Here is a 19671-nt window from a genome sequence, read left to right on the forward strand (position 1 = left end):
TTGTAATAATTCAAAAATATGAAGTCAGAGATAAAAGCTAAACGCTACAAAACTCTAGGTTTGCTTAAAAGTAAGGGTTGCTTAAAAACATCTTCATCCGGTGAAATGAAGAATTTGAGAGTTGTTTTGTGTGCAGAGGTTCATATCTAATGCTCAGCGGTACAAATAAACATGTTTTACATATTTTAGTCTAATGTAAACAAAAAGTTTGGTCATTTTAAATGTATAATAATACTTGTGGAAATTTTATTTTAAAGAAAGACAAAAAGAGAAATGCTGTAAAAACACCCCTGTGCTGTAGCTTGAGGTATTGGTTTGGTTTAAAGTGCCTTTTTCTGGTATTCTTAATATTGTCATTTAGAATTTATTTATTAAAAGAAATAAAGAAAAAAGTTATTTGTAATGTATTTCTTTCTAAGTTATGTAAAACATTGACAAATATACAGTCGCTAATTATTAATGCCATCGTTGATTCTAATATTTGGGACACATGATAAAAAATCCTGCTATGAGCAAAATTTACCAGATCAACAACTTCTCTGTAGTCTTTTTATATATATATATATTTTAAAAAAATTTCCTCTTTGAAACACTGCTTTAGTTTACATTAGAACACACATGTAATACATTTAATACAAACACTTTATATGGTTTGGCGAAAAAATGAAAGTGAAAGTGCAGCTGAGTCACACCTAACATGTTTTGCACACGACTCTTAACACAAATACAGGAAACTACTTTTCAAGCGAGTGTCTCTGTCTGTATATTAGTGAAATATGGCAGAAGCTCAAAAGTTCAGCTGTTCGGTGTGTTTGGATCTCCTGAAGGATCCAGTGACCATTCCCTGTGGACACAGTTACTGTATGAGCTGTATTACAAACTGCTGGGATCAGAATGAGATGAGAATCTACAGCTGCCCTCAATGCAGACAAACCTCCAAGACCTGTTTTATTTAAAAATGTGATGATTGCTGAAATGGTGGAGGAATTGAAGAAGACAAAACTTCAGACTGCTGTTCCTGCTGACTCTTATGCTGAAGCTGGAGATGTGGAGTGTGACGCCTGTACTGAGAGAAAATACAAAGCTGTCAAGTCCTGTCTGGAGTGTCTGAAGTCTTACTGTCAAAATCATCTTAAACAACATGAGAATCTCTTCAATGACAGGAAACATCATTTGATGAATCCCACCAGACAACTTCATGAGATGATCTGCTCAAAACATAATAAACAACTAGAAATCTACTGTCGCACCGACAAACACTACATTTGTTATCTGTGTACGATGGACGAACATAAAAACCATGATACTGTGACAGCTGTAACAGAAAGAACTGAGAAACAGGTATGAACTGAAATCAGACACTGCACTAATGCTAACAGTAATGATTAATAATATGCTAAACCATGAATGTCATTATAGTAACATTACATGCATATAAGCATACAGTTTAATGTAATATCTTTAAGGTTTTATATTATTTGTTATCTCACAGAGAGTTTTGGGAGAGCGACAGATAAAATTACATCAGATAATTGAGGAGAGAGAGAAGGAGCTTCAGGAGCTGAGAGAGGCTGTGGACTCTCATGCGGTGAGTTTTGAACAGAAAAACATCTGCTGACAGCTTGAAGATCAGTTTGAGATTCATGACTCTCCTCCAGTGATGGAGATCTTTACTGATGTACCTGTAATGGATCTGATTGTAATGTTTGTCCTAACAGCGCTCTGCACAGACAGCAGTAGAGGACAGTGAGAGGATCTTTACCGAACTGATCCGATCCATTGAGAGAAGACGATCTGCAGGGCCGCATTAACACTTTAAGGGGCCCCTGGGCTTTACCTCATTGTGGGGCCCTTCATTCACCAGAAATACAGCCTACATTCACACAATCTTAATAATAACAAAGTGCATGTTGTCAGCCTTTTATTTTGCTGAGAAATGTCAACAGAGCAGAAACAAATAAGATGAACAGAGCAGAAACAACTTTTACAGTGTACACTGTAAATAATTATGAATTGAATTTACTACCTTTTTTGAAGGTAAGTGGTTGAAATCAATTTGAGCTATATTTGAATAAACATAGTTAGTTAAAAGGTAGTAAAGTACATTTGTTAAAACTAATGTAGCTAAAATAAATTAATTGCAACCACAAAAAAAATGTAAATTCTATGAATACTTTTACAAAGGTTTCCTTCGACATTTTTGGGATGAAAAATCCCTTATGACATCAGAAAAGTTCAATTCCCTTAGTATGTCACTTTCAATGGACATGCGTGTTAGATGATTAAGTCTTTCTTGTCCCATTGTTGATCTCAGTCTGTTTTTTACCAATGACAACTTTGAAAAAGAACGTTCTCCAGCTGCGTTTGTTACTGGTATAGTTAAAAAAAGCCTCAGGGCAATGTCCACATTTGGAAATACAGTGTGAATGTTCCTTTTTCGGATTAGTTGTAAACACTGACTTGCTGTTTTAGCATCTGTATTCCTGATGTATTCCTTAAAATGTTCAAATTCATCAACTAAATCTTCTTGTAAGTCACAACTGTATTTCTTTTGAAGCAGTGAGGCAGATGAACGAATTTGTTGGGGCGAGAGTTCAGTGAGCTTGTTCAAAAATCCAAATGTGTTGTCCAGTTCTTTGTATGCCTCACATCTTTTGCTTACCTCTGCAACAAGTTTATCAATGATGACATTAAAAACATTAACAACAAATTTATGTCTGCCTGACATTGCAAAGTCACAGCCTGGTTCTGATGACTCATCTGCTTGTTTTTTTCGCCGCCTGGTTCTTTGTGTGTCTGCCTTGTAGTTTTGTGTGACACTTTGTGTCATTTTCTTTGCTCTCTCCTCAAACATGCCAAACTGATCACGAAGGCCAGAGATGAAGTGTCTTAGTGATAAAATGAGCTCATGTGCTTGTGAGAGGTCCATTTCCACTTTTTGCAGGTACTCACTGACATGCTGAAATCGCCTTAGAATGGTGTCCCACATAGTAGTAAGGAAAGCAACTTCAAGATTGTCCATTTGGTTATGGAGGGTTTCTGCCTCGCTGCGTGTAGTCATATTTTGGTTTTCGTCTTCTGCAATTGTTTTAAGAGTGCCATGAATGCATTCATAGTTTATATACAGTGCATGTACTGCCTGGGAATGTGCTGACCATCTTGTCTCTGATAAAGATTTAAGTGTTTCCATTCTCCCTTTGTCATTGCACTGTAGTCCAGCAGTTAGTATTTGCCAACGCCAAGTGGACTTTGAGAAAAAGTTAAAAAGATTCTGAATAAAAGCAAAAAAAACATTTGTCTCTAGGCAACAGTCAACTGTATTTACTCCGACCAAGTTTAAAGAATGAGCAGCACACGGAACCCATTCTGCCAATGGGTTGATCTCCCGTATGCGAGCTTGGACTCCTTTATACAAGCCAGCCATGTTGCTGGCGTTGTCGTAGCACTGACCTCGACAATTTTGTATGTCAATGCCCATTTCATTTAGAACTTCAATGACTGAATTAAAAATGGATTCACCAGTGTGACTTGTTATTGGCAAAAAGGTTACAAACCGCTCTTGAACCATACCCTCAGGTGAGATATAACGCATAATAACAGTCAGTTGATCAGTGTGTGCAATATCAGGAGTTGAGTCAACACTAACAGCAAAATACTTAGCTAGTTTGATTCTGTTAATTATTTCTGAGTAAACTTTCTCTCCCATTAATTTTACAAATTCTTCACAAGTAGTGGTTGATAAGTATGATGGTGTGCCTCTGCCAGCGTTTCCAAAGCGAGCAATGTGATCACTGAGAAATGGATCAAATTGACTTATCAATTCAAGCAATCCTAAGTAATTGCCATTGTTTTGCTGCCCAAAAACATGACTCTGCCCACGTAATGCAAGTCCACGCTCAGCTAGGAACTTCACTACAGCCACAACCCTTTGGAGTACATTAACCCAGTAATGGCATTCTGTATTAAACTGTTCTCTTAGTTCATTGTCAATCTGTCCTTTCTGTGCAGTTCGACATGCCCAAACATACATACATTTGTGATGTGACTCAGATCTCTCATGTTCAGCCACACGCTGTTGGGCATGCTTCCAGTCATCAAAGCCGCAGGAGGAAAATGGGGAATCTTTCGTCTCAGAAAACAAGAGGCAAACGAAACAAAATGCACATCCCTTTGATGGAGAATAAAGCATCCATTCACGTGACACAGATTCACCATTTGCAAGGTTACGTGTGAAAAGGCTTTTGGGAAAACTCCGTTTCTGATGTTTGTACTGTTTTTCTGACACAGAAAAATCTGCATTTCTGTTCTGGCATATTAAAGGTCCTTTATCAATCCAGTATTCCCTTGCTTCTTCATTAATGCATCCCCAGCAACCTGGATCTGTGTTTATGTAATCTGGTTCATTTGAGGCTGAAGTTAGAACTTGGTCACTTGCTGCATTATTCTCCAAGACGTCAGAGGTGTGTGGTTCATCATCCAATGCTGGGGCTGTGCAAGATAAAAAAAAGGCTATTTAATATTTTTATTTTTTTGTAATTTAGTAGCACAGTCAAAAAAAATCTGGATTACCGTCTGATCCCATTTTAAGTAAATAGTTGACTCCTTAAAGTTAGCAAAAATGCCCTAGTAAATCACTTTAAGAAAAGTATATGTCAAATTTGAAAATGTTTATTTATACATTTGCAGGCCAATCTCTGAAAGTGTGCTTCCTATATCTTTTGGGGACTTTGTATAAAACTATGTACACTGAGGAACCAGAGCAAAGTTTAGAGTCAATCCGAATTTCTGCTATTATCCATCAGGTGGTGCTCTTACCCAACTTATAAAACAAATGAAGATAGGATGAATGTTTTTTTTAAGCAAAGTCTGTTCTTTTAGTTGTTATATTGTATGTTTATATATTTAAAGAAGAAGATTTTCTGATATGCATTAAGCTTTTGTGAAAATCATAAAAAATGCTGGCTGGCAAGTTCTTAAAAACAAAACACTGCTGGTGAGGACAGAGTTAATATTGCAAATGCGACTGAAATGGTCGCATTGTAGAGCCCTGAAAGTCGTACACAACTTTTTATTATTAATATCCTATAACAACAAGAGTACTTTATTTACAAGACAGCAGTTTGTCAATATGTATGATATGTTTATTTAATTACATTTGTGTATAATCGTTCACATCACCATCGCTATGGATTATAAAAAAATAGTTACTGTTATATACAATACAAAGTGTACATTACTACTGCAAACTCAACTATTTTAAGATGAAAACGAGTTTAATTAGTTGACTAATTATAGCCTAACAGTTACTGCATCTAACTAACGTTACAGTCAGCCTGACCCAGTTACTTACCAGGTCTTTCCTCTTCTCCGTGATCTCCATCTTCTCCGGCTATGCCTGTTTTAAAATATGACGTGAGCTTGGGAATTTTTTTTAACAAATTTGATTGACAATCAACTTTACTTTTCGCTATTTTTCTCTTTTGAGATCCGCTGTCGTATTTTCGAGACATCTTATAGATTCATTCGTTAGAGTAAATGACGGCAGTTTGCTTATTAAGAATTCAACGTGAGTACGTCACAGTTTGATACAGGCCAATTACTGGACGCCTTCAGAAATGTTTAGCAATAATAGACATTTTTATTGGATTTCAGACAGAAATTTAAATAAAGCTCAGTTATGATTGCAGGGTAGGGAGGTACCAAGATGGCGGCGGAGTAGGTAGTCGCGTTTTTGAGAGCTCTCTCCAAGGCCGCAGAATTTTATGATTTAACTAAATTACTCTACCCAAATTGAAACAATGAATATTCAGCAGATTCTTAAACCAGCAGTACTGCAACCGCCGACCGCTTCAAAGCCTGCAATACCCGAAAAACCAAAGGAAGGTGAGCATAGCTATAGTGCAATGGACGTCACTTTGCAATCTAAACGGGAACGCGGACAAGATTCGGCGCCGCCAACTCCAAGTAAGTCCTTAAAAGAAAAGAAAGCTAAGCCAAACACTGAAAGTGGTCATGCACAAGCTTCAAATAACGATATATTGGAAGCAATTTTGGAGTTGGGTAAACGTGTGTCTGGAATTGAGTCGCAGTTAGGAGACATAAAAGAACAAAACAGACAGAACACCGCCATGATTGTTAGTTTAACCAAGACTGTGCAGTTCAACTCGGAAGAACTAAAAGAGGTAAAAAAGAAAGTGTTGGAAGTGGAGAGGGCTAATAACCACTTAATGGAGGAAAATAAAGAACTGAAAAAGAAGGTGATGGAACAGAAACGATATAGCATGAAACCATGTCTTCGGGTGAGGGGACTAAAGGAGAAGAAAGATGAAAACCTAAGAGCGACCATCATTCCCATACTAAAGAAAATTGCTCCGGAATATGCGGCAGATATGGAGCACGCGGTGGATGTTGTCCATAGGCTTGGCAAAAGAGAGGATAACCGCACCAGACAAGTCATTATCTTGTTTGCATTGAGACATGTGAAAGATGAAATATGGCTGAAGACCAAAGACTCGCCAATTTGCAGGCTGGAAGGTATTAGTTTTGCGGAGATGTTGCCTAAAGAGGATATGGAGACACGTAAACGTTTGTGGCCGCTGGTTGACCAAGCAAGAAAGACAGGAAAGCGGGCTTTTTTCCGGGGGCCCGACGCGTACATTGAAGGACGTCGAGTTGAGGACAACGGCCTACAAGCCTCTTCGGGTTGATATAATTTCGGGCAGAAGTTATCAGGTCGGCACAATTTGGGACTGAAAGTGGTCACGTTATCGGAGACAGTAAGATGTATTTGATGAACATCGTATTGAGGATAACGGTCTACAGTTTTGTTTGCTGCTACGTTTTTGAAGGTGGAGATTTAATGAGCGGTTCGAGAGCTCTAACATGTAGCATTTTCTGTTCTAGTAACGTAAATAAGTATCATATTTTTTTTTCTTCTCTCGTGTTTTTCTTATATTGTTAGTTCATGCTTAATGTTAAAATTTCTTTTGGTTCTTTAAATGTTAGGGGCTTGAAAGAACTTGTTAAAAGAAAGGCATTGTTTTTATTTTGTAAAGGGCAAAAATCTCATTGTTTTTTTTTACAAGAAACTCATTCCTCAGAAGCTGATGCATCGTTCTGGTTAAATCAATGGGGCGGAAAAATCCTGTTTAGCCATGGCTCTTCAAGATCCGGAGGAGTAGCGATTTGTTTTAATAACTTTCCGGGAGAAGTTATCACACATCGGACGGACTCAGAAGGACATTGGTTGACAGCTGTGGTGAAAATTGAAGGTTCTTTCTTAATTCTGATTAATGTATATGGATATAACAATGATAATCAAAACAAGTCAATGTTAGAAGATATAACAAAGGTGATTTCTGAACTTAAAGGTCGATATCTTACAGATTATATTTTATGTGGTGGTGACTGGAACATGACTCCAGATGAGTGGCTAGATAGGTGGCCAGCTAGAGTAAGAAAGCCTCAATATAATAGTTTAATTAATAACTTTATGGCAGAAAATAATGTTAATGACATTTGGAGAAAAACGTATCCAGGAATAACAGGTTTTTCATGGTTTAGACCAAATGGAAGCTGTAAATCGAGAATTGATTATTGGCTGGGTACTAACAGTATAATGACTCATGTTACAAAGATATCTATGTCAAATGCACCTTTATCAGATCACTGTTTCATAGAATTAGTCTTAGAACCTACAAATAAATTAACTTATAGGAAAGGCTTTTGGAAATTTAATGCCAAATTATTACAAAATGAAGAATATTGCAATAAAATTCGAGAAACGATTTCTGAAATTCAAAATGATGACACGGTTATTGGTCATTGTAACAAATGGGAATTTATTAAATTCAGAATTAGAGAAATAAGTATTAGGTTTAGTAAAGTACTAGCCAAAAGAAATAAAGAGGTGGAAAGTAAATTATTACAAGAAATACATACATGTTGTAGCAACACCAATTTAACACCTGATGAAAGAAGCAGACTAATAGACTTGCAGAACAAGTTAGATCAACATTATATTGACAAAGCACAGGGAGCATTTGTGAGATCGAGAGCAAAGTGGATTGAGTCAGGTGAAAAGAACTCCTCTTACTTCTTTAATCTAGAAAAAAGCAGACAAAAAAAAAATTTCATCTCTAGCCTTTTGATAAATGATGAGGAAAAGCATGACTCCAAAGTCATAGAAAATGAAGTCTACATGTTTTATTCCAAATTATATTCTTCTCAGTTTTCGAAAGTAGACTGTAGTAATCTCTTTCAAAATCTCTGTCCACTAATCCCCAAGATTGATTTATCTTTTAAAAACATATGTGACGCTGAACTTAAAGGATAATTCCGGTATTTAACACTTTAAGTCTCATTTCTGGTTTGTTTTGGATGAACTACAGTGATGGACACAGAAATTTTGACAATGGGTCGTGTCTTGACTTTTCGGCTGGTTTGGAGGCGTCTCTTGGCTGCTTCAGAGTGGAGGTCAGTGGTCATGCACAAACATGTCATTAAAACAACACTTAACGTTAATTTTCAAAACTGTACTACTCACCGAGTGGTTCGTGGTGTTCGTTGATGATTAAAAACAAATATATTGGCGCAATGTATGATTTCAATCCGTGTTATTTGCTATAGTGGAACTATTTTTTCAGATACCTCACAACCGCATATATACTTCCGCTCTATATTTGAGTCTGAAGCATGAATGAACGTAGTCCAACAAACTGTAATAAAACGGTAGCATACTTTCAAAATCAAGTTTATTTGTAACACTTACACCATCCAATATGTTTTTTTTCATCGGCAGAACAATAAAGAAGATATTTTGCAGAAACCCCAGTGCTCCGTCATGCAAGTCAACAGATCCGCACACTTTAAGAGCTAAAGCATATATATCCAATACAACAGCAATCCCCCATAACTCCGTGTGACATATTGACGTCTTGTGAAGCAAATCAATCAGTTTTTGCAAGAAACTGAACGTTATTTACAACACTATTAGCGTGAATGCCAAAACAGGAAGAGCGCTTTCCGTTTGAGGCGATCTCTTGCACTGGTGAAGTTTGGTGGCTGTTGGCTATGGATGTTGGTCTCTCTGCGCCACCTATAGAGCGGGAGCGTGAAGCGCACTTCCTGCTTGGCAAAAGCTCTGCATTAATGCTGAAAAATATTTATATATATATATATATATATATATTCGAATCTCAAAACTGAAAATCGAATGTCAACCCACGGAATGAATATTCAAATATTCTGGTCCAGCCCTACAAATATGGGAAAAATTTCTTCTGAGAGAAACCGAGCGAAAAAACTACAACCACATGTACAACCTTTTCTGTTTCCCGGCGGCGGAGTGATATATCAGCGAGCAATGAGTCTTCCAATTGAAGTCAATGGAATTTTACAAAATGCCAAATAAAACACGACAGAAACTGTATTTCGCTACACAACTTGTTTTTAATCATCAACGAACACCACGAACCACTCGGTGAGTAGTACAGTTTTGAAAATGAACGTTAAGTGTTGTTTTGATGGCATGTTTGTGCATGGCCATTGACTTCCATTCTGAAGCAGTCAAGAGACTCTTCTAAACGAGTCAAAAACTCAAGACACGACCCATTGTCAAAATTTCTGTGTCCATCACTGTAGTTCATCCGAAACAAACCAGAAATGAGACTCAAAGTGTTAAATACCGGAATTATCCTTTAAGATTGATGAACTAGATGCAGCCCTTAAAAAAATGGATTTAAATAAATCCCCGGGATCAGATGGCCTCACTGTTAACTTTTATAAGTATTTTTGGGAAGATTTAAGAAACTTATTATTTGAAGCTCTAAAATAATTAAGAAAGAATTGATGTCTAGCATGAAACAGGGTGTAATTACCCTGATTCCAAAGCCAGGGAAAGACAAACGACAATTAGACAATCTAAGACCAATTACATTATTAAACACAGATTATAAATTATTTTCGGGATCCATTGCTGCTAGACTTAAAAAAGGGATTGCAGACATAATAAGTGACACACAGTCAGGTTTTATAAAAGGAAGAGTCATTCATAATAACATCAGACTTGTGAAGGATTTATTAGATTACAGTGATCTAATTGATGATGATGGTTTTATTCTCTTCCTTGATTTTTATAAAGCCTTTGACTCGGTCGAACATGAATTTATTTTAAAAACACTTCATTATTTTGGTTTTGGTAACAAATTTATAGACACTATACACATGCTCTATTCTGATATAAATAGTTGTGTTTCCTTGGGTCACGGGACTTGCAAAAGATTTAATATTGGTAGAGGAATAAGACAAGGTTGTGGAAGCTCTCCCTTGTTATTTATAATGGTTGCAGAAATTCTATCTATTTTTATTAAAAATAGTATAATAGAAGGATTGAATGTAAAGGGCAAACAAATAATTATAAGTCAGTTGGCTGACGATACAACTTTGTTTCTTAAAAACGAGTTGCAAATCCCTATAGCATTACATGCTATTAATATTTTTGCAAAAGCTTCTGGTCTCCAATTAAACTTAAACAAATGTGAGCTATTACCCTTAAAAGATCAATCCATGCAATCATTATACAATATTAAGGTTAAAAAAGAAGTCAAATACTTAGGCATTGTGATGACTAAGGATAAAAAGATATCTGAAAAACGAAACCTTGTAGACAATGTTGCGAATTGTAAATCTCATCTGAATAGATGGCTACAAAGAGATATTTCAATTTTTGGTAGAATATTGCTGACTAAAATGGATAGTTTATCTAGATTAATATATCCAGCTTACTCTCTTCCAGTAGCACCCCAAATAATTAAAAATATCAACAAGTTAAATTTTGATTTCATTTGGCGTAATAAATGTCATTATATATCTAAGCAGGATTTAATTAGAAATTATGAGGATGGAGGGGGTAATGCAATAGATTTTGATTGCATGAATGGTATGCTGAAAATTAGATTGTTGAAAAGCTATATACAAAATCAAAATTCATTATGGTATTATATTCCTAATTGGATTTTTGAAAAAGTAGGTGGCATTAATTTTCTCCTAAAATGTGATTTTGACTTTAAGAAACTTCCTATAAAGCTTTCAGATTTCCACCAACAGGTCCTTATGTATTGGAAGCTAATTTTCAAACATAATTTCACACCACATAATACGCCTATTTGGAATAATAGGTATATTTTAGTAAATAGAAAATCTCTGTTTATACAAGAATGGTTTTCTAAAGGTGTCTGGGCAATTGGTCACTTTATGGATATGGAAGGAAATGTGTTACAACATGGTGAATTCTGTAACAAATTTCAAATCAGCTGTACTCAAAAGCTGTTTAATCGGATTGTGAAAGCTCTCCCAGTATCATTGGTAGCTATGATTAAGCAGGATATTGTATACTCAAAGATCACTCCTAATCTAAGACAACTTTGCATCAATGGTATTAATTTTCATGATTATAAATGTGACAACAAGTTTTTAAGAAATTGTTTACTTAACTGCCAAATAAATTCTCTCAAAAGAGATTATATTCTAAAAGATGTTGGTAAGGAGACAAGAAGAAAGATTAGATGTAAATACTTAAAATTCCCGGTCCCACCAAAGATGAAAGAAATGCAATTTAAAATTTTGAATAGGATTTATCCAACCAATGATTTCTTAAAAAACAGATTCAAAATGGATGTAGGAAATTGTAGCTTTTGTGAAAAGGAACCAGAAGATTTAGATCATCTGTTCGGTGGTTGTGATATTGTACAGAGGTTTTGGCTGGACCTTATACAATTACTTGTGTCCAAAGGAATTCAGATAATGAATCTAACAATTAATGATATAAAATTTGGAATTTTTCACAATGATATCAATGACTTTGGCATTAACAACATCATCCTGATAAGTAAATTTTTCATACATAAATGCCGTTTTTTCAAATTACGCCCTAACATTACACATTGGAGGAATGAGTTAAATCTCTTTTATAAATCTTTGAAATTGTGCAATAATAAGAATGCTTTAAAACTGGCGTCTTTTATAAACATTCTTACTGATTGATTGCCCTTGTGATTTGGTTTCTTTTGAATATATATTCTATTTATGTTTTTTTTTTTTTTTTTTTTTTTTTTTTGCCTTATTTCTATGCCCCATGTTCTTCTACCCTTTATGTATGTATTTGATAAGATACAAATGTTAGATTTATAGAAAGATATTATATTGTACCTATTTTGTTTGTAATTGCTTTGTAAATTAATAAAAAAAAAAAAAAAAAAAAAAAAAAAGTTATGATTGCAGGGTAAAGTAAAATACATGGGTATTTCAGATTTCACAATGGGTAATATTTTAAATAAAGGGACAAAATGAGTAGGTTAATAATAGCAATAATGAGTTTAAAAAACGTGTTAATTAATAGAATTTAACCAGCATCATGCAGCTTATCCTTGTCACACTCCAGTACAGTAGGGGGCGGTATGCTCCTGTACAGTTGGTTTGCAACCCGCCAGTAAACCCACAAAAGAAGATTGCAGGGGTTCTTGCGCAGGAACTGCATTCACGCACGTATATTCAAAGCAAAGCGACGCAGCGCATTTCAAAAAATAAACTTGTTAAAATATATGTGGTTGTTTTTCCCGGCATCACTGGGCTTAAGCCCAGGTAAGCCCATGCATTAATGCGGCCCTGACGATCTGAGGTGACACAACTGATCAGAGATCAGGAAAAGACTGCAGTGAGTCGAGCTGAAGGAGTCATGAAGCGTCTGGAGGAGGAGATTGATGATCTGAAGAAGAGAGACGCTGAACTGAAGCAGTTTTCACATACAGACAATCACATCCATTTCCTACAGGTAACACAACTCTGAAATACAACACAGTGAGCATTAGCAGGATCTCTGGAAGACTTCACTTCTTATATGACCATGATTTTAACATTTTTACATGGTAATTATTATTTTAACCACTTAAAGGGGACAGAGAATGAAAAACCATTTTTACTTTGTGTTTGTTAAATAATGGTAATCTACCCACATTCAAAAACATACAAAAAGTGCCAAACATGCTAAACATCTCAGTCTCATAGAAATTCCTCTTTCAGAAATGTCAGCCAGAAAACGGCCCAATCTGAAAAACTGATGCTTATGACATCACAAGCATCTAACTGCCCTTCCAATTTAAAATAATTGGCTAAATTTTTGAGTGGCAGCAAAGTGAGCCAATCAGAAATGAGATTGCAAATTAAGCCAGTAGGGGTAGCCAAATAGGTGCAAAACCACTTGTTTAAAATCCCCCACCCTAATAGAGGTTTTTGAGAGAGGTTTTTAGGAAGCTTCTAAGGCATTACAGACTCAAACAAAAAAATGTTGTCTACATGTCACATCACAGAACAAGGATAAATACTCTGTTCAATCATTCTATGTCACCTTTAAGGAATATAAACTAGGTTAATGATAAAGATTTCTGATAAAGATTATGTTGTTTTTGCATATTGTAATCTCAGGGTTTTCAGTCTCTGTCTGCAGCTCCTGAGTCTTCAGTCTCACAAAGATTTACTCTCAGCTCTCTTCTCTCTTTTGATGATGTGAGAAAATCTGTCTCTCAACTGAAAGACAAACTGGAGGATTTCTGTAGAGAGGAGATAGAGAAGATATCTGGTGAAGGTAAAGTAACAGATATTTATTTATTCTCAAACAATATAACACAAGCCAGAGTACTGTTATACTTTATATCAGTGTCGTGATCAATGTTTTTTATCTGCTACTAATCTTGTGATATGGGAATTATATTAATTATGTTTGTTTATGTTTCAGTTACATATATCTCAGTTATTTCTAATGAACTGAAGAGCAGGGAGTATTTCCTACAATGTAAGAGACTTTGAAAACTTTTATGATTTATAACTTTGACTTATTTATATTCTTTAGTAAAGGGATAAAACAAGCTGAGTAATATTAATGTTTACAGAAAATGTTTATGTTCAGGTCACATGTGTCAGTTATTGTTAAATAGGTGAATTAATTGAGTTTATACCACGGGTCTGTTCCGTGGGTATGCATTAATGATAACCACACCCCTAACTTGTCAAATGTCTTAAAAATCGGCACCAGAGCACTGTTTGTGGTAACCGTGGTATACGAGGAATAATTGACTCTGGTCCTTTGAATTATTTGAAAATAATGCACACCCGCGGTGTAACGGCTTCGCGTCGTGCCACATTGCACCTTGGGTGTGCACAGTGTTGGGCAAGTTACTGAAAATTAGTAATTAGTTACAGTTACTAGTTACTTCTTTTAAAAGTAATTGAATTACTCTACCAGTTACTGTATATCAAAAGTAATAAGTTACTAAGAAAAGTAACTTTTAAGTTACTTTTATGTCTGCTTTTTAAATGACAATATAAACAGTACTGAACAGTCAAACAATAAAATTATATGGATGGGTTATTTTACATACTGTAGATTCAGCCTTTGAATATTTTAGTTAGAAATGATCTTAATATGTAAGCTTAGTTTATTTATGTATATCATTTAGACCATTTAGACAAATATTCTGTATGTTTACATTGAAAATATATAATGTGTTAAAATTATGTACTGTCTCTTTAAGAATTTGGAGACAGTTGTGTCATATTTTCTAAAATAAATTATTATTTTTTGATTCCATATTTATTTTAATAAGTCAGAAACGTCTCCGCTGTGTCCTGCTGACAGGCGCGGTGTGCACGTGCAGCAGCTGACGCAAATTATGGGTCCTCCGAATGTTAGACCGTCTCATCAGTTCTCTTCACGGACTTCTGAGGCTTAAGACAGAGTGCTCACTTTTTAAGGTTGCTTAGCAGGTCGCAGCCCTTGAATTGGCACACAGCTTGTGAAGCTTGCGGCGGGTAGTGCGCTGTTTGGTCATATATTGTTTGACATTTAATTAGAAATCGGAGTACGTGGATTGTTTTGTCGGACGGACACAGAGCAAGTGGATTGTTTTGTCGGATACGGAGCGAGTGAAACTGAAACTAAATGCGCACTCACACATACTATGGAGTTTTAACACAATTTAACAGTTGTACAGCGCAGTGTGAATATTTAAGTGGAAACAACAATCGCATATCGTTCTCCATGAAGGCCCATGTAAACATCTAAGATATATATTAACATTTCTCAGATTTATTGCTTTTGTGGACTACAATTGCAAGTTGATGTCATACTGCGATTGCTTGGTGAAGATAATTTACAAACATGAGTCCGGATGGATTATGACTTGCGCACAATTTTTAAACAAAGGTATGTTGTCCCGTTTAGATTTTTCATGTTAATTCTATATGCACTGTCAGCCATGATGAAGTTTAATGATTCATTGCACCGGCTACCACAGAAATGTCTCGTCTTCAAGTGTTATTTTTTTACAAAATAGAGTAACGCGACTATCGAACTCATTTAAATTTCAGTAATTGTAATTGCGTTACGTGATTTAAAAAAATACTTTGTTACCTGCTCGTTACTGCTAAAAGTAGTGGAATTACAGTAACGCATTACTTTGTAACGCATTAGTCCCATCACTGGGTGTGCATTATTTTCTTATAATTCAATGGCCCGTCGTCAATTATTCCTTACAAAATTAACAGTTGCTGCAGATACTGAGACTCAGAAAAAAAAAACATCCTTTCAAAACATTTAAGGATATATTAAACTATCTTAAACCTAATAATAACTGTGAAGAAATTAAAGTTAAGTAAAAATAAAGAGTAAGTACAAATATAGAAATGTGTAGGTTTTTGATGATTTTTGTTAAACTGCTGAAGTCATTTGTGTTTATCTTCACCAGATTTCAAGCAGTTCACACTGGATTCAAACACAGTTCATGAAATCATTCAGCTGTCTGATGGGAACAGAACGGCTACTAACACTATCACACTCCATCAGTATCCTGATCATCCAGACAGATTTGATCACTGGCAGCAGGTGTTGTGTAAAGAGAGTTTGTGTGGACGCTGTTACTGGGAGGTTGAGTGGAGTGGTCAGGTTGATATATCAGTGTCATATAAGAGCATCAGCAGGAAGGGAAAGGGTTATGAGTGTTGGTTTGGACGTAATGATCAGTCCTGGAGTTTGTTCTGCACTAACACCAGCTGCACATTCACTCACAATAACAAACACATTAATCTCCCTGTAGTGTTGAGCTCCTGTAGAATAGGAGTGTATGTGGATCACAGTACAGGATCTCTGTCCTTCTACAGCGTCTCTGATACAATGAACCTCATACACAGAGTCAACACCACATTCACTAAACCACTTTATCCTGGGTTTTTTTTTTTTAGTGAATCCACAGTGAAAATGTGTCATCTCATAAAATAAATTGTAGGGATTTTTTAAGCAACATATAAATTTAGGTTTATAAGAGTGATTACAATATTTGCTTTATTTTTCATAAGGTTTTATATATATATGCCTGTACTTCTCTGTATTTTATATTACTCACATTTCAAAATTGTGAAGAGCGCTATAATAAACTTAAATTCTTAAATTGAATTTATCAAAAAATATATTCTGTATTCTGATTTAAAAATAATTTGACTGTTAAATTGAGGCAGCTTTTCTTGTTTTTCAGTATTTTGAACTCATTTTTTTGTTTGTTCTATTAAATTTCACATTGAACTTTCAATTTAAATAATGCCAAATGTATTAGTTCACAAACAGGTGTAAGCCTAAAAAATAAAGTAACTTTATTTCATGCCTTAAGTTTTATGCCATCCCATGACACTTACACATTGATTGACTGCATCACCATTTTTACATAAACAATAAGCACTTGATATCATAAAACATATTATTTATAAGTAAATTAAACTGAAATTGATCATAAAGGCAAAGATCTAAAAAAGCTGTAAAGTTTACTCAAGAATTACACACAACATTACTGTGTCATTTTTCTCAGTGCAAACACACAATCACACAATCACTTTTTATATTTCATAATAAGACCATCAACCAACAAACAAGCCAGATTCAACACAGAGATGTAGAAGAAGGTATCTGGCAATCTTATTATAAGATGGTTTACAGCCCATACACATGTAGGGGGAATCCTTTTGTCTTCATCCACTTTAAGACATGCAAATAAAGCCTTTCTAGTACATGTGAAATGCCCTCAATAAGTATTGGGACAGTATAAAAGTGCTCTTTTTGTGGAGACAATTATTTTGTAAAATGAATATGAGGCAAAAAAGTATACAGAATATTAAATGCATGCTTTCCCAACAAAGAACAACCTTTTATCCTGACTTATGTGTGTTGTCACCAAATGGAAAATAAATGCCCATGGGAAATTTTAATTTATAACCTTTGGCAACACAGTTTCAGCAGCAATACAAAGACAACAAAATGGTGTTTTTAATATGCTTAAAGATAAAGTTAAGTACAAATTCATCATTCAACACCATTGCTAAGTATTTTTTCCATGAAACTAAAGTTTTGTTACAGTTCAGGTACTAATCAACTATGAATCACTCAGTCACACTTTATCACAAATCTCTTTATTCCACAATATAATCACACACTGTTAGAAAGGATGTGTTAAAAGTAGCACAAAATGTGTTGTTTCAATAATAACACAGAGATGAGTGGATTCTTGGACAACGTATTTATTGTGTTGTCCCAGAATCAACACTAATATGTTGTTTTTAACATATCTGTTCTAAGAGTGCAGCATTTAGATAAAAGTAGCTGACTGTTTCAATAAAATTAAATGTTAAAACATTGTTAAACCATTTAATTAAAATGTTACCAAAATATGTACAGTATATTGCAAAAATATCTCACTGTCAAAAAACATGTCACCACAATCCACTTATATAACTTGTAGGGTAGGGCTCTATAGGAGGAGGAACATAGGTACAATATACCCCAAAAAAGAAAAAGGAAATCTATACATACACCCAAAAACAATTAATCACAACAGTGCCCAAGCGAAACCCAACTCACTCACACTCATTTCTTACTCTAATACACAGCAAAACATACTCCTGCTTTTATTACCTCCCTGATATAATTTAGCCCAACTCAACCCACACAAGAAACAAGAATAAAAATCGAAATGCAATTAATTTAATTAATTCTTAAATAGCAAGACAACACTTTTATTAAACTTTTAAACTCACTTCATCAAAAGATACAAATAAGTCACAATTCAAATAGTCCACCTGCAGTCCTCCACACTTCAGTTCTCACTGTACGCAGTCGACACGTTGAACCCTTAATGGCTGGGAGAGAGGATAGCTTGTCCCACCACACAGGAGATGATGATGCCCTTTATAGACAATAATGGTGTCCTGTAGCACCCCTTGCTACAATCTGACAGTGCCATCTGCTGACTCGTTCTGGAGTCAGGCTGCTCCCAGTCGACAGGGCCTTTCCAGTCTATTTTCACTGGCGTCCATCAGCAAAGTCATATAACTGTCCCATCTCACCTTCACTTCTGTGGCACGCCGTCTTTAATCTGACTCGCCAACCAATCTCAGAGCTTTGTTCCCCTCCTCTCTCTTAATAATCTTTGGCAACACAGTTCCAGCCAGGGGCACCACTAGCTTTTTGGGCCCTAAGAAAGAATTCAGTATGTGGTTGGGCCCTCTGTCACACCCATGTACTAATAAAAATTATCTTTGGGGGCCCCAATATTGTTTAAGCGCTTGGAAATGTCCTAACTTTTACCCACTTAAACTTCATTCACACAGACCTTTGGTCCCAGAAAATACCCGTAAAATTGCCAGACAAGCTTCTGTGTGAACGCAAACACGTCCCGTAAAGCTTCTGGGATCGTTGACGGAAAGAGGACCTAGTAAGATACACGGAAAACCCTCTGTGTGAACAAGAAGCCGAAACAATGCCATAATGGGCGTGTCATAGTGATAACAAAAGTTATGGTTCAGCTCTTTAAAACGAAAGATTTACATGCATATAAACATTCACGACGAGAAATGTCGCAAACTAGATTGAAGCAGTTATCAGGAAATGATAAATTAGATGCATAAACAATGACGCACGTGCCGTAGTGAGGAGGAACGTGTCATGGCAACATGAAGTTGGTTCAACTCTCTAAAATCAGGGATTACATGGATATCAACATTCATGATGAGAAATGTCAGCAAACTGGACTGAAGCAGATATCAGGTAAGTTAGCTCGTCACTTGCTGCGCTAAAGCGGAGATCATACAGCAGCATAAAAGAATATCGCGTCACATGCTCTTTTGAGCTTATAATAAACAAAAATGCCTGCGTGTGATCCCAACAATATATATTGTCCAGTTCTTCAATGCTTGAATCTGATTAGCTGATGAACGTTCTGAAGTGTGCAATTATTTTCTGGGAAAGCACAACAAAAGTAGTTCCAGGCTGCTCTCTTGCATTACAGTTCCATATCACTTTGCATAGTACACTGCAATAAAGGACGAACAAAAACAACATGACAGACGATATATCACCACCTCAGGTGTGCATTATTTTTCTAATAATTCAAGAGCCCGTTGTGAATTATTCCTTACATATATAATAAATATGATAAAAATAGAAATATGGATTTAAATATATTTTGAAATCTAAATAAAAATAGAAATAATTTAAAACTATTAAAAGGATAATTAAATTATAAGACTAATCAATATTAGTAGAAATAAGGACCACAAAGATCCAAAATATTACCTTTT

The 19671-nt window shown here is 35.5% G+C and overlaps 1 pseudogene; it reads left to right on the forward strand.

The window, feature by feature from the left end:
* Window positions 1-740: 740 nt before the first annotated feature.
* Window positions 741-17186, forward strand: LOC129426641 (tripartite motif-containing protein 16-like; annotated as a pseudogene).
* The last annotated feature ends 2485 nt before the right edge of the window (window positions 17187-19671 follow it).

The sequence above is a fragment of the Misgurnus anguillicaudatus genome, chromosome 25 (assembly GCF_027580225.2).
Source record: "Misgurnus anguillicaudatus chromosome 25, ASM2758022v2, whole genome shotgun sequence".
NCBI lineage: Eukaryota > Metazoa > Chordata > Actinopteri > Cypriniformes > Cobitidae > Misgurnus > Misgurnus anguillicaudatus.